This window comes from Bidens hawaiensis, unplaced genomic scaffold (genome assembly GCF_021521415.1).
Source record: "Bidens hawaiensis isolate Kalapana, Puna unplaced genomic scaffold, B.hawaiensis_p1.1 tig00025603_1, whole genome shotgun sequence".
NCBI classification, from domain to species: Eukaryota; Viridiplantae; Streptophyta; class Magnoliopsida; order Asterales; family Asteraceae; genus Bidens; species Bidens hawaiensis.
Window position 1 is genome coordinate 90,841 of NW_027494099.1, and position 11,355 is coordinate 102,195.

Consider the following 11,355-nt stretch of genomic DNA (forward strand, 5'->3'; position numbering starts at 1 on the left):
TCATTATTTACTATCAATATTACATACTACTATTATCATTTTTATCAACCACATTATAATTTATACTAAGATCTTTATTCTTTAACTATTAATATTAGTATTTATTAATAATTATTGTTATAATAATTATACTATATTAGTATTATTAAAATAATTATTGTTATAATTTTTAACATCATTATCTTATACATATATATTTAACATACCTTTAATGTTATTATTATCATTACTATCTTATCATTAATAATATTATTATAAACTTTATTATCAATTCATCTTTATAAAACCGAACCCTTGATTTAAAACCCGTATTGTCTCTTTTAATATTAGTTTAGCTATTTAAAAGCCCAATAAAATAATATTATTTTTATTATAATTATTAATTATGTACGAGTCCTTAATCATTAACAAACTAACCGGTAACCCGATAAACAACTGAACCTTCTCGTCCAATGTTTCAAATATAGTTTCATTATGGTTTTAAGTTCACTAATGTATATTACATTATTTATTTTAGCTAAGGTGTTTATCGTTTCAAGTCGGATCTGTTCGTTTACCGTTCGAGCTTCATTTATTTATCTATTTATTTCTCGGTTCATCAATCGAGGTGAGTACTTTCATACCCCTTTTTCCATCTTTCGTTTTGGGGTGACATTTCATACTTATCAAACTAAATGCTTTAATTACTTGCATCGTAAACCCACAAACGTGATTGTATACCTTACTTGAATAATTGCTCGATTTGGTGTTGTATGCTTATTTGACTATGTGTTTACAGCTTTTGGATGGTGAAACTATAAATCCTATACCATTTGGCAATGGCAAGGTGTCGTTAACGTATGCTATTAACGATAACTATAAATCCTAGACTACTCGGCATCCCCTTGTAGCTAGGTGGTACTAATGTAAGCTTATTAGCAACTGTCATAAATCCTAGACTAATTGCCAATAGCTAGGTGTCGCTAACTTGTTTAGCGATAACTATTTATTCCAGTTTATAGCTCTTATTTATTGTTTTGTATACAAGTTTTGTGGATTTTCATACTATACACTTATATGCTCAAACTTATGAATTGCTCACCAACCTTTGTGTTGACAAACTTTATTTTATGAAATGTTACAGGTTTGACTTTTGTTGACTCGAGTGCTTGACAGAAAACGTTACCAAGACCTTTAGGATATTAGCAAAACGAAAAATATAATTATTACTTGTATTCAGTTTGTTTGTGTAGACGAGAAGTGTTGTTTATCGATTTGTTGTAATAAAATGAGTTAAATGAATATTGTCACTTTAAATAGTGTCTTGTGTATTTGTCCAATCACGTTGCACCCCGGCATGTTCCGTCTTTGGTCGGGGTGTGACAACTTTTAAACGTGAAGATATAAGTATTTAAAATTTAAGAAAGGTAGCTTATAAATAGCGAAGGTTAAGAGATAAGATAGAAGTAGGCTTAAATAAACAATATATTTAAAAGAAACTTTATTCATAAGATAGATTATAAAAGATAAATAGTTAAATGGCCATAAGGGGCGCTACAATAATTAAGAGAAAGACAAGATAAGGTAAGATAGATAAAGGGAACGACAAAGGTCTTCGGTATCGTTGAGTAGCTTGATTGACGTAACTTGAGGCACCATGTGGAGTTGCGGGAGTTGGAGCAGTTGAGGTAGATTGATTCGGCGTTGCTTGGAAAACTGGAGCTTGAACGGTTTGCAAGAGAGTTGTTTGGTGGAAATATATCTGGTAAACTTGAGCTTGTAGTTGCGAGGTTTGGTAGTGTTGGGTTAAGTAAGGTTGGCCTTGATTGATGGTAGGAGCTTGAGGGACATGAGGTTGATAGGTTTGAGCTTGGTAATCATGGGTCGAGTAGTATGGTGTAGTCGTGGATTGTGCTTGATAAGCTTGGGTAAGTTGAGACAAAGCATTATGGAGGTGATCTGGGTTTCCACAATGGTAGCAAGCACGGGTATTAGAAACACCAGGTTGAGCATGAGGGGTAGGTTGTTGTGGGACAGCTTGTGAAGTAGGCGGGACACGACAAGTGTTAGCAAGATGGCCATAACGGTTACATTGGATGCAACGACGACATAGAGATTTAATCGAGTGATGATGATCACAAACGGAGCATGACGGAAAAAGGACCGAGGTAAGGTTTCTTGTTTGAGGAGACTTGCGGGTGCGTAGGTTTTGTTGCAGCAAGGTTCTTACGTTTCTTGTTGTGAGGATGAGTGAAGGTAAATGGTTTGTAGCCACCAGCAGAGGAACTAGTAGGAAAAGTTGAATCGGATGCATTGATGTCCTGAATTCAGGTCACTATCCGAGGGATCATAGCAGCTATCTCTTTGGCGATACAGGCAGCCATACAGTGGTTGTGAGAATCAAACAATTGACGTCGAGGATGATGGTGGTTTCTTGAATGAGACATTTTATGAGGACCAAAAATGAGGGTTTATAAGATGAGGGATAAATTGGGGAATCATAAGAATAGTAAAATGTTTAATTATGTGAAAATAATAATGTTTTCTTAATAAGTGAGGAATTGCGTCATGAGGATTAAAAGTAAAAGTTTATAAGATTAGGGGGTACATTGCGTAAAATATTGCTAAAAAATGAATTGATTTTATTATTTTATTATTTTTTTTGAGTTGTTTTAAATAAAATATTAAAATTTTCAAACATCCTTTGAAAGTATAGTGCTGCAACCAGTTGTCTTTGAAAATATAAATTGTGTTGGGTGAACATATTTATAAATTATTAGAATTGAAATTGTGTAAATCCAAAAATCGAGTAAAGATTTATTATAATGTACGATTGAGAAAGGTTAAAGTATGTTTAGATAAAAGTGACAAAAACATCTTCTTTAATAAACTTAGTTATGAATAACTTGATTAATTAAATCTGTAAAAATTTGAATAATTGAAGTTGATTGAACTGAAATATTCTGATTAGGTCGCAAAGTAGGGTTTAATAGAGTAAGTTGAGTCGAGAACACACATGACGTAGGTGATTAGGATTTTCATAGTCGTGGCAAGTATTTACAAGATAATCAAATGATTACTTTAGTTACAAAACGATATGAGGATTGAATTGAATAGTGATAGTAAGTGAAAAATATCGTGTGAATTTTGACGTAAAGTTTCTTGTTTGAGACGTTAAGATTTTGTTGAGATTGACTGTTAACTTGATTGACATCATATAGTTGATGTAACTTTACCTTCAACAAGCGTAGATTTTTTTATTTTCTTTTTTTACCGATCACGAATCGTGTGTATTTCTTTTCTCGTAAGACTGAGAGTAATAAAAAAAATCAAATCGCACCATCTCTTCCGGCTAAGGAATGGGAAATCCTTCTCCTGTTCCATGAATCCAATTTGCATTTCATCAGGGAAAAGCCATCTTTTTCTCAACAATGCCTTTGTCATTTGATCCAATAGTGTTCCGTTAGATAGGAACAGATTTGAGATGCTCTAGCACTGCTTCCTAAGAGCAGCGTGTCTACCGATTTCACCATAGCGGCTTGCTCGAACTCATAATAGCCTATTTATATTCAATCGTCGAGATCGAGATTGAACAAGTCAACGCAGAACCCTTTGTGAATGAGAGATATAAAGACGAGAAAGACCAATGAAATCAAGTTTCAAGGTTGTAATTGAATGGTAAAGTTTGATTTGATTACCATTAACCTCCAGAATAGTTAACGAGGTTCCGAAATGAAATAAGTTATTTATCTTATTATTAATCACGGATTTATAAACTGTGTTGTTACTTTTGCTCCCGTCAGAATAAATCTGGCCCTTCCCCTGTTTCCACCTACGTAGATAGGATATTTTAAGAAGTGAACGTCTTTCTTAGTAGCGGGGTCTGGGGAAAGAATAGGAAAGGTCATTTCACTATATTTCTGACCAGGAACAGGGCCCCAAATAATGAGAGATATGTAAAAAGCAGGTCCGATTACGCCTATTCCTAATCCTAATCCTAAATGGAATGTAACGACGTATGGATCCATTTAGACTTGCGGTTGTTGTTGTTGTTATGAGATTGAGTAGCGGTAAATGAATTGAATTTATTGGCGAAGAAATTAATGAACAATATTGAATTGATTGTATTTATGTTTTAGAAATTGAGTTTATATTTTAGAGATTGCAGGAGTTATCTCCTTGACTAAACATGTAACCATGAGGCGGTTATAGAAAATAAATGATTGGTGTTGTTTCATGTTAAGAAAACATTCTATGATTAATAAAGATGTGATTTGATGAGAAGATTGGATAGTTGTGTAGATTTCATATGAGTTATTGTGTAAAACGAAACTTAAATATGTTATGCTGATGTTTATTCATTACTTAAGGATAAGTTAGAATCTAAATTGAAAATCAATGGATTAATTTGATGAGTTAATGAGTTTCATCAAAGTTTGACATGTTTTAACAAACTAACATTTTGAGGTTGAATACTGGAAATATGTTTAATAGTTTATGTATATGATGTCATGAGTATTAAATTGTATTATAATATTTAAATTAATTAAGTTATTGACATTATAATAATGTGATAAGATGAATAGGTGAAAACCGATTTTAATGAGTGTAAATTGTTTTGGTTAGCTCGTGATAACCGAGTCTTAATGAATAAAGGGCCAGTATCCGATCAGGAGAAAAAAAATGTTTTGAGTGTATGAGTAGATCGGATCAATAGATCTTGATTAAAAAATGATTTAGTAAATAAGGAATTGAATAGTTTATTAATAGAATAATAGAATAATTGAATAGTTAAATCAAATCATAAATTGGTTCGTATAAAATCAAACAAATAAAACAATTAACGAATGTTCTTCGAGGTGTTGGGTTTCCCATGAGTTTTCCATGGCATTTTGTTTCCCCAACTTATTAGCATACCAAAACCAAAACAAATGTGTTGGTCGGTCTCCCATGAGCATTACATGGCAATTTGGATGACCCAACTTAATTAAGGAATCAACGAATCAATTGAGTTTGTCGGCCCATGAGCGTAACATGGCGATTTGACCGACCAAACTAAATAACGAATAAACGAACTTAAGCACAAGTAGATGAAACATCTTGTGTATCACCACGGATGATAAAGTTCCAACAATATATCGCAAATATAACACATTGTGCAAATGTACAGTTGGCGTGTCCATGGCGTCCCATGGGTTTTACACCCGACTAGATATTTTAAAAACAATAAAACACAATAAATGGTGTAACCGTTTAGCCGGTTACATTAAACGCTTAAAGTGTCGGTCGCATGAAAATTTCCATTATGACGGGGAATCTTGTCACACTCCCTAGTTTTAAGTGAAAACGAGCAAAATCAAAGCTAGGAAATTTACAAGGAAATTTCCGACAATAAAAGACAATCCAATAACATTTAATATAAATATTATAAAATTGAGGCATAGCCTCGAAGTTATACAAACATTTTGAGAATGAGACATAGTCTCGGAGTAATAAAACATTTTGAGAGTGAAATATAGCTTCGGAATTGTGTGTGTGTGCATAACAACAAAATAATAATTAACCATTAGATAATTATCTAAGAAAGCTGTAAACAATTAATTTTTGAACACATAAGGCAAACAGATAAGCACGTATAGGGCTCCTAAACATGTGTCTAAGGCAATTTCTAACGACCTATCTTAAACCTTAGACTCTGATACCAATCTGTCACACCCCAACCTACGGCGGAAATGTCAGGCCGAACTGATTGCTCACAGCTTTTCAAAGGTTACTATTATGCATTATTAAAATGACAATATCTATTAATTAAATTAAGTTTTCAAGTAAATCAAATACAACATATACATAATCCAAAATCATGCATCAATACAACTTATATCACAAATGATCTTGATTAATTATCTTCTAACTTAAATTCTTCAATAAGTCTTCACCAACATGCATTAAATTTCTACGATAACCTGCATATGCGTTTAAAATAGAATTTTATCAACAAAACATGTTGAGTGAGCAACACACCAGTTTAGTTGTACATATAGTATATATAACAAAATACGTAGCTGCAACAAGTCATATGAGAATAACAAATTAACCAAATGAGCAAGTATAACTGAGATGTCGAGAAGCACAAAGGCTATAATTTCTGGCGTATGATCATACTATTCTGAGATTATGTCGGACCTCTCCGAATGCGATTCACGTAAAGCATGTAAGCACATAAACAAGTAAGGTATAAGTTGTTAACACATAAGGCAATAGTTGCAATTTTGTGTATAAGTATATATGAGAAATATAATTTACGCATATTTCCCCAAAACGTGGAAAACAAGTAAAATAGGGGAATGTGGTACTCACCTAAGCAATAAGAAAAAGATAAACAAATGCGGTTAGAACGGTAGTAAACACGACTTACGCTCTTCGGAAGTTATTAACGAGAAATCCTAAGTAACAATAGTTGAGGAAATAAATATGGATATAACAATGAAGTTACACAAGATAAAGGTTCGGGATTCGATGATCGGGTACATTCTAATTAAAGTTTAATATTACTTAGATTTATAATTAATTTTATTACTTTTATTTAACAACGGTTTCTCATAAATAATATTATTTTGGTTACAAAATTACCTGAAAATACTTAAGTAAATATTTATAAGACTTTGGATAAATTATATAAAGAGACTATCTAAAGATATTTATTTTAAACAAAAAAAATATGTTTAATGTATCTATATATATCTTTATTATTAATAAAGATTTCTTTTATATTACTGTCGTAAATAATAGATAACACATAATAAATAATTAATATAAAATATGATATTTTTTAGAATACGTTAATTAACACGATTATATTGAATATATACTTTAGATTAAAACTCCTTTATATATATATTAAAACTTTTATCCATTTTTAATAATTCATTACATAAATATATAAATATATATAGCATATATATATATGGTGTTTAACCAAAATTCGGAAAGATGATCGATTTACATGTCGGTTTTAATAGTATAACGTTTATTTGATATTTAATGTTAATTAAAATAAATTAGTTAAACCTTTTAGATTGTAAAGCAATTAATACAAAAAAAATAAATAAACAAAAATCTGTTATGGCCGGGACTCGAACCCGCGCCATGACTGGCTCATGGAATTAACAATCAAGCACCCAGCCAACTGAGCTGGGTGTATAGATGGAGACAGTTAAAACAAAACCCACAGATGCGTTTCACATCCAAGAACCCTAGATAACAAATCGATAAATCCGTAAAGAGTTAATCCAATTAACGTTAGGGTTAATGTTAAGCGGATCAAAGCGATCAGAACCATATATATAATTACCTTAGTTGATGTCGTTAGGACGCAGAACCAAGAGTACATAGTTGCGGCCATGGGTGAGATCAGAACTAGACGAACAGCTCGATAATTTTACAATTCGGCATAGGGTTTTGATGGCGAGGGTGAAGGGGATTGTGCAGATTCATTTAATTGAGTTATGCTGCTCGATAGGTTATGAGTTGACTAACAAGCAAGGAAGGTTCGTTCATAATAGTAATACGTATCAAATTGATCTCAAATACCTAATTAACTATGTCAGTCATATCGTTTAAGGCAAGAATAATGATATATATTGAATAATTTCGTTGATTATGCCGATAATTGAGGTCGAAACAAACAACGGGTCACGGGTTGCGAATAGGGTCGGGTGGACGGTTTCTGGGTCAATATCTTAGATATTTGCACTTTGATCCTTAGAGTTTAGAGATGTAGACAATAATAGGTTAAAGTTTAAATCGGGTTAAACTTGAACATAAATAAAAAATGTTTATATATATATATATACACAAAATATAATATCAATTATTAATATTAATAAAATAATATTATCACGATTAACGTGATATTTTTCTTGGATAAATTTTCCGAATATAAAAACGGGCCGGGTTACAATTATAAAATTTAAAACCCGAGTTGTAAAGCCAATTATATGATATTATATTATAATACCCGAATATAAATTTTTGATAAAAAAATATTCATTAAATTTCTATAGCTTAATTTATTTCTTTTAAGTATATGATGCATCACGTCAGTTCTAAAGCCAATTATATGATATTATATTATAATACGATATAATATGATATAAAATAATATAACATAACACAATATGATAAAATATAATGTAATATATCACCTTTCAAACTTTTAATTAAATACATCATAATTATATTTACACCATTAAACAAATATTATTCTTTTTTAATATATTATCTATCTGTATTAAAATAGTATTTCAAATTTTAAAAATTTTCCAAATTTTCTTATTGTTTTCCATGACACTAATACTCTTTATTGTATACATAACACTTTAAGTCGATGAAATATACATATATGTTATCTTTATCCTTCTTAATTGAATTAAATGAATGTTAAATTTAAGTTATCAGGTATTTTGTTTCTGACTAAGCCATACGATTGTGGTATTTGTGTTTATAGATTGCAATGATTAGTGTAACTTTAGTACATATTTTTAAATTTGTGTTGATATATGTACCTTTTTGATATAGCTTCTTGCTAGTATATAAGTAAAATTTAGTTGACGTCGTTAAAAAAATAATTGAACAAAAAAATATCTTATATGAGTGATCCTATAGATTGCCCATTTATTTTTTAAGAATTGGTTACTGAGATATTTGGTATGTGTGTGTAAGTTTACGTTACTCAAGCATGTATGTGGGTTGAGGTAGTGCAGTTCAGCTGTCGCGTAACGGCATGAGCACGTCGGGAATTTGGTCGGTATCGATTTAGTTCCTTATAGTGGTAAAAAGATATCCGAAAACTTACTAAAATCATTTGGTTAAAGTTATTAAATAATAACATACAAAAATCATTAAAATTACACAGAACACACATTTGGAACCAGACCCTAATAATAAAGGGACCAGACCCTTAATAATATCTTTAATGGTAGGGACCAGATCCTAATAATATATGTGATGGTAGGGACAGACCCTAATAATATCTGTGACGGTAGAGACTAGACCCTTTATAATATCTCTGATCTTAGGGATCGGACACTTATAATATCTGTGAGGTTATAGGGCGGAAGGCTCTTTAATTAGGATGGATAGTTATATATGAAGAGTAAGTATGATTAATGTACACCCCTTCGGGAACGTGTGCAAGCATGAGAACAGATTGTATGTTCTATGATTAACTAGAACTCACTCAGCGTAACTGACTTTTAGTATGCACACAGGTGAGTAGATTGAGACAGCTTGCATAAGAGGAAGCACATGACATGAACTTGAAGAAGCTGACATCTCAAGAAATGTTATGTTATTTTAAAGACAGTGTTTTATGTTTAAATAATTTGAATGCTTGTTAAGACAAGAAAGGATGGTTTTGTAATATAATGGTTTGAATATTTTAATATTCCGTGAATGTTTTTATTAACTTTGATATTATGAACCATGTTTATGAGTAAATCCAACGTCCAAAGTAGGGCACCGGTAATGGGGCCTTATAAGTTGGTATCAGAGCAAAGTTCGAGAGATTTAAGCACCCTACATGCTTAGACTCGAACAGAGAATGAGATAAAAGTAAGAAAAGAAAGAAGATGCCAATACGAGAATGCCATGTGTCACTCAAGCAAGCTAGGTGAAGGTAAAGTATGTGATCAACTTCACATGTAAAGTAGAATAACGTATGAATGCTAGCTTAATTGCTAGGTATAGGAGTATACGATGATGTGAACTGCTTGACTATCTAAATGTTAGAAGTAGAACCAGCACAAATAGACTCATGAAGGGAAGTGTATAGAATACGAAAAGTAACGTGATCAGCTAATCACAGCTGGCCACTGTTATTACCTGTTAGCCTTACTATCCTTGTACTAAATGGTTCCTTAAGTGACGATGTTTGTGTTTCCTTATAGAATATGAATGGCTGGAGCTAAGAAAGCTGCTGGAAGAGGAGGACGCACGGGACGTCGTGGCAGACCCCGCGTCCTCCGAGAACCGTCAGTAGAGGCAGCCACTAACAATGAAGGTGAAAGAAGTGCAGCTGGTCGAAATCCGAGTAACAACGAGGGAGTTCAACTAGACCCCGCCATTCAAACAGCCATTGCTCAAGCGGTAGCAGCTGTTGTGAAAAACATGAATCCTGAAAGGTCTGCTGGAGGCCGTGAAAGAACCGCTGAAAGGGCAGAGGGAGATGGTAAGAAAAATGATGAAGGGGAGGGGGAAGAATCAAGCGTTGTTAAGTCAGTGAAGGTTGATGACAAGAAAAGGGGACATGGTGGATGCAACTATAAGTCTTTCAAAGGCTGTGATCCACCAAAGCTAACTGGCATGGGAGACGCAATCACTACTCTCCAATGGATAACCGCGATGGACAAAATTATCCGAATTAGCGAATGCCGTCCCGACCACGCCATGGGGTATGCTACCCAATCATTTGGTAAGGAGGTGGTGTACTGGTGGGAGACAGTTGAGCAGAGGAAGAGTCGAGAAGAGATCAAAGCCTTGAGGTGGGACGATCTGAAGGAGTTAGTGATGAAACGATTCTATGCTGATCCGGATGTAGAGAAGGTTGTGATGAAGTTCTTGAGTTTGAAGGCGGGTAAGATGACGCACCGCGAATACCTCACTGAATTCAACCGTCTGTCAAGGATGGTGCCAGATATGGTGAACACCGAGGCCAAGCGGATCAAATGCTACCTTAGGGGACTGCCAAGCGGATCAAATTCAACCGTCTTGGTCAAGGCTGGTAGACCATGTACTTTTGATTCTGCTGTGGGGCTCGCGGAAACAGTTTATGAGGACTTGAAAGATGAGGTGGCTATGGAAGAGAAGAAGGAGAAGAAGTGGGTCGCGCCTGCCAAACGACCTGGTACTCAGTTATGGAACCCCAAGCACAAGCAGCCAAGAGTTTGGGAAAAGAGGTCGTGTAAGACCTGCGGAAAGATGCACGGTGGTGAGTGCAAGTTGGGTAGAAGTTCTGATGTTTTTCCCAAATGTGGAAAGACTCATGGTGGAGAATGTAGGATGGGGTCTAATTCATGTTACAAGTGTGGGAAGGTAGGGCATTATGCCAATGAGTGCAGTGCGAAGCCAGCATGTTACAAATGTGGCAAGACAGGCCATATGGCAAGGGAGTGCACTGATGGTGAGGCTGGAGGTAGTGAGAAGAAGGATGCTGATCAAGCGAGGCCAAGGACTAGAGCCTACATGCTAACCCATGATCAAGCTAGGCAGATTCCTGATGTTGTGACCGGTACGTTCTTAGTAAACGGTATTTCTGCTTCAGTATTATTTGATTCGGGTGCGAATAGAAGTTTTTGTAGCTACGACATTTAGTAAGTT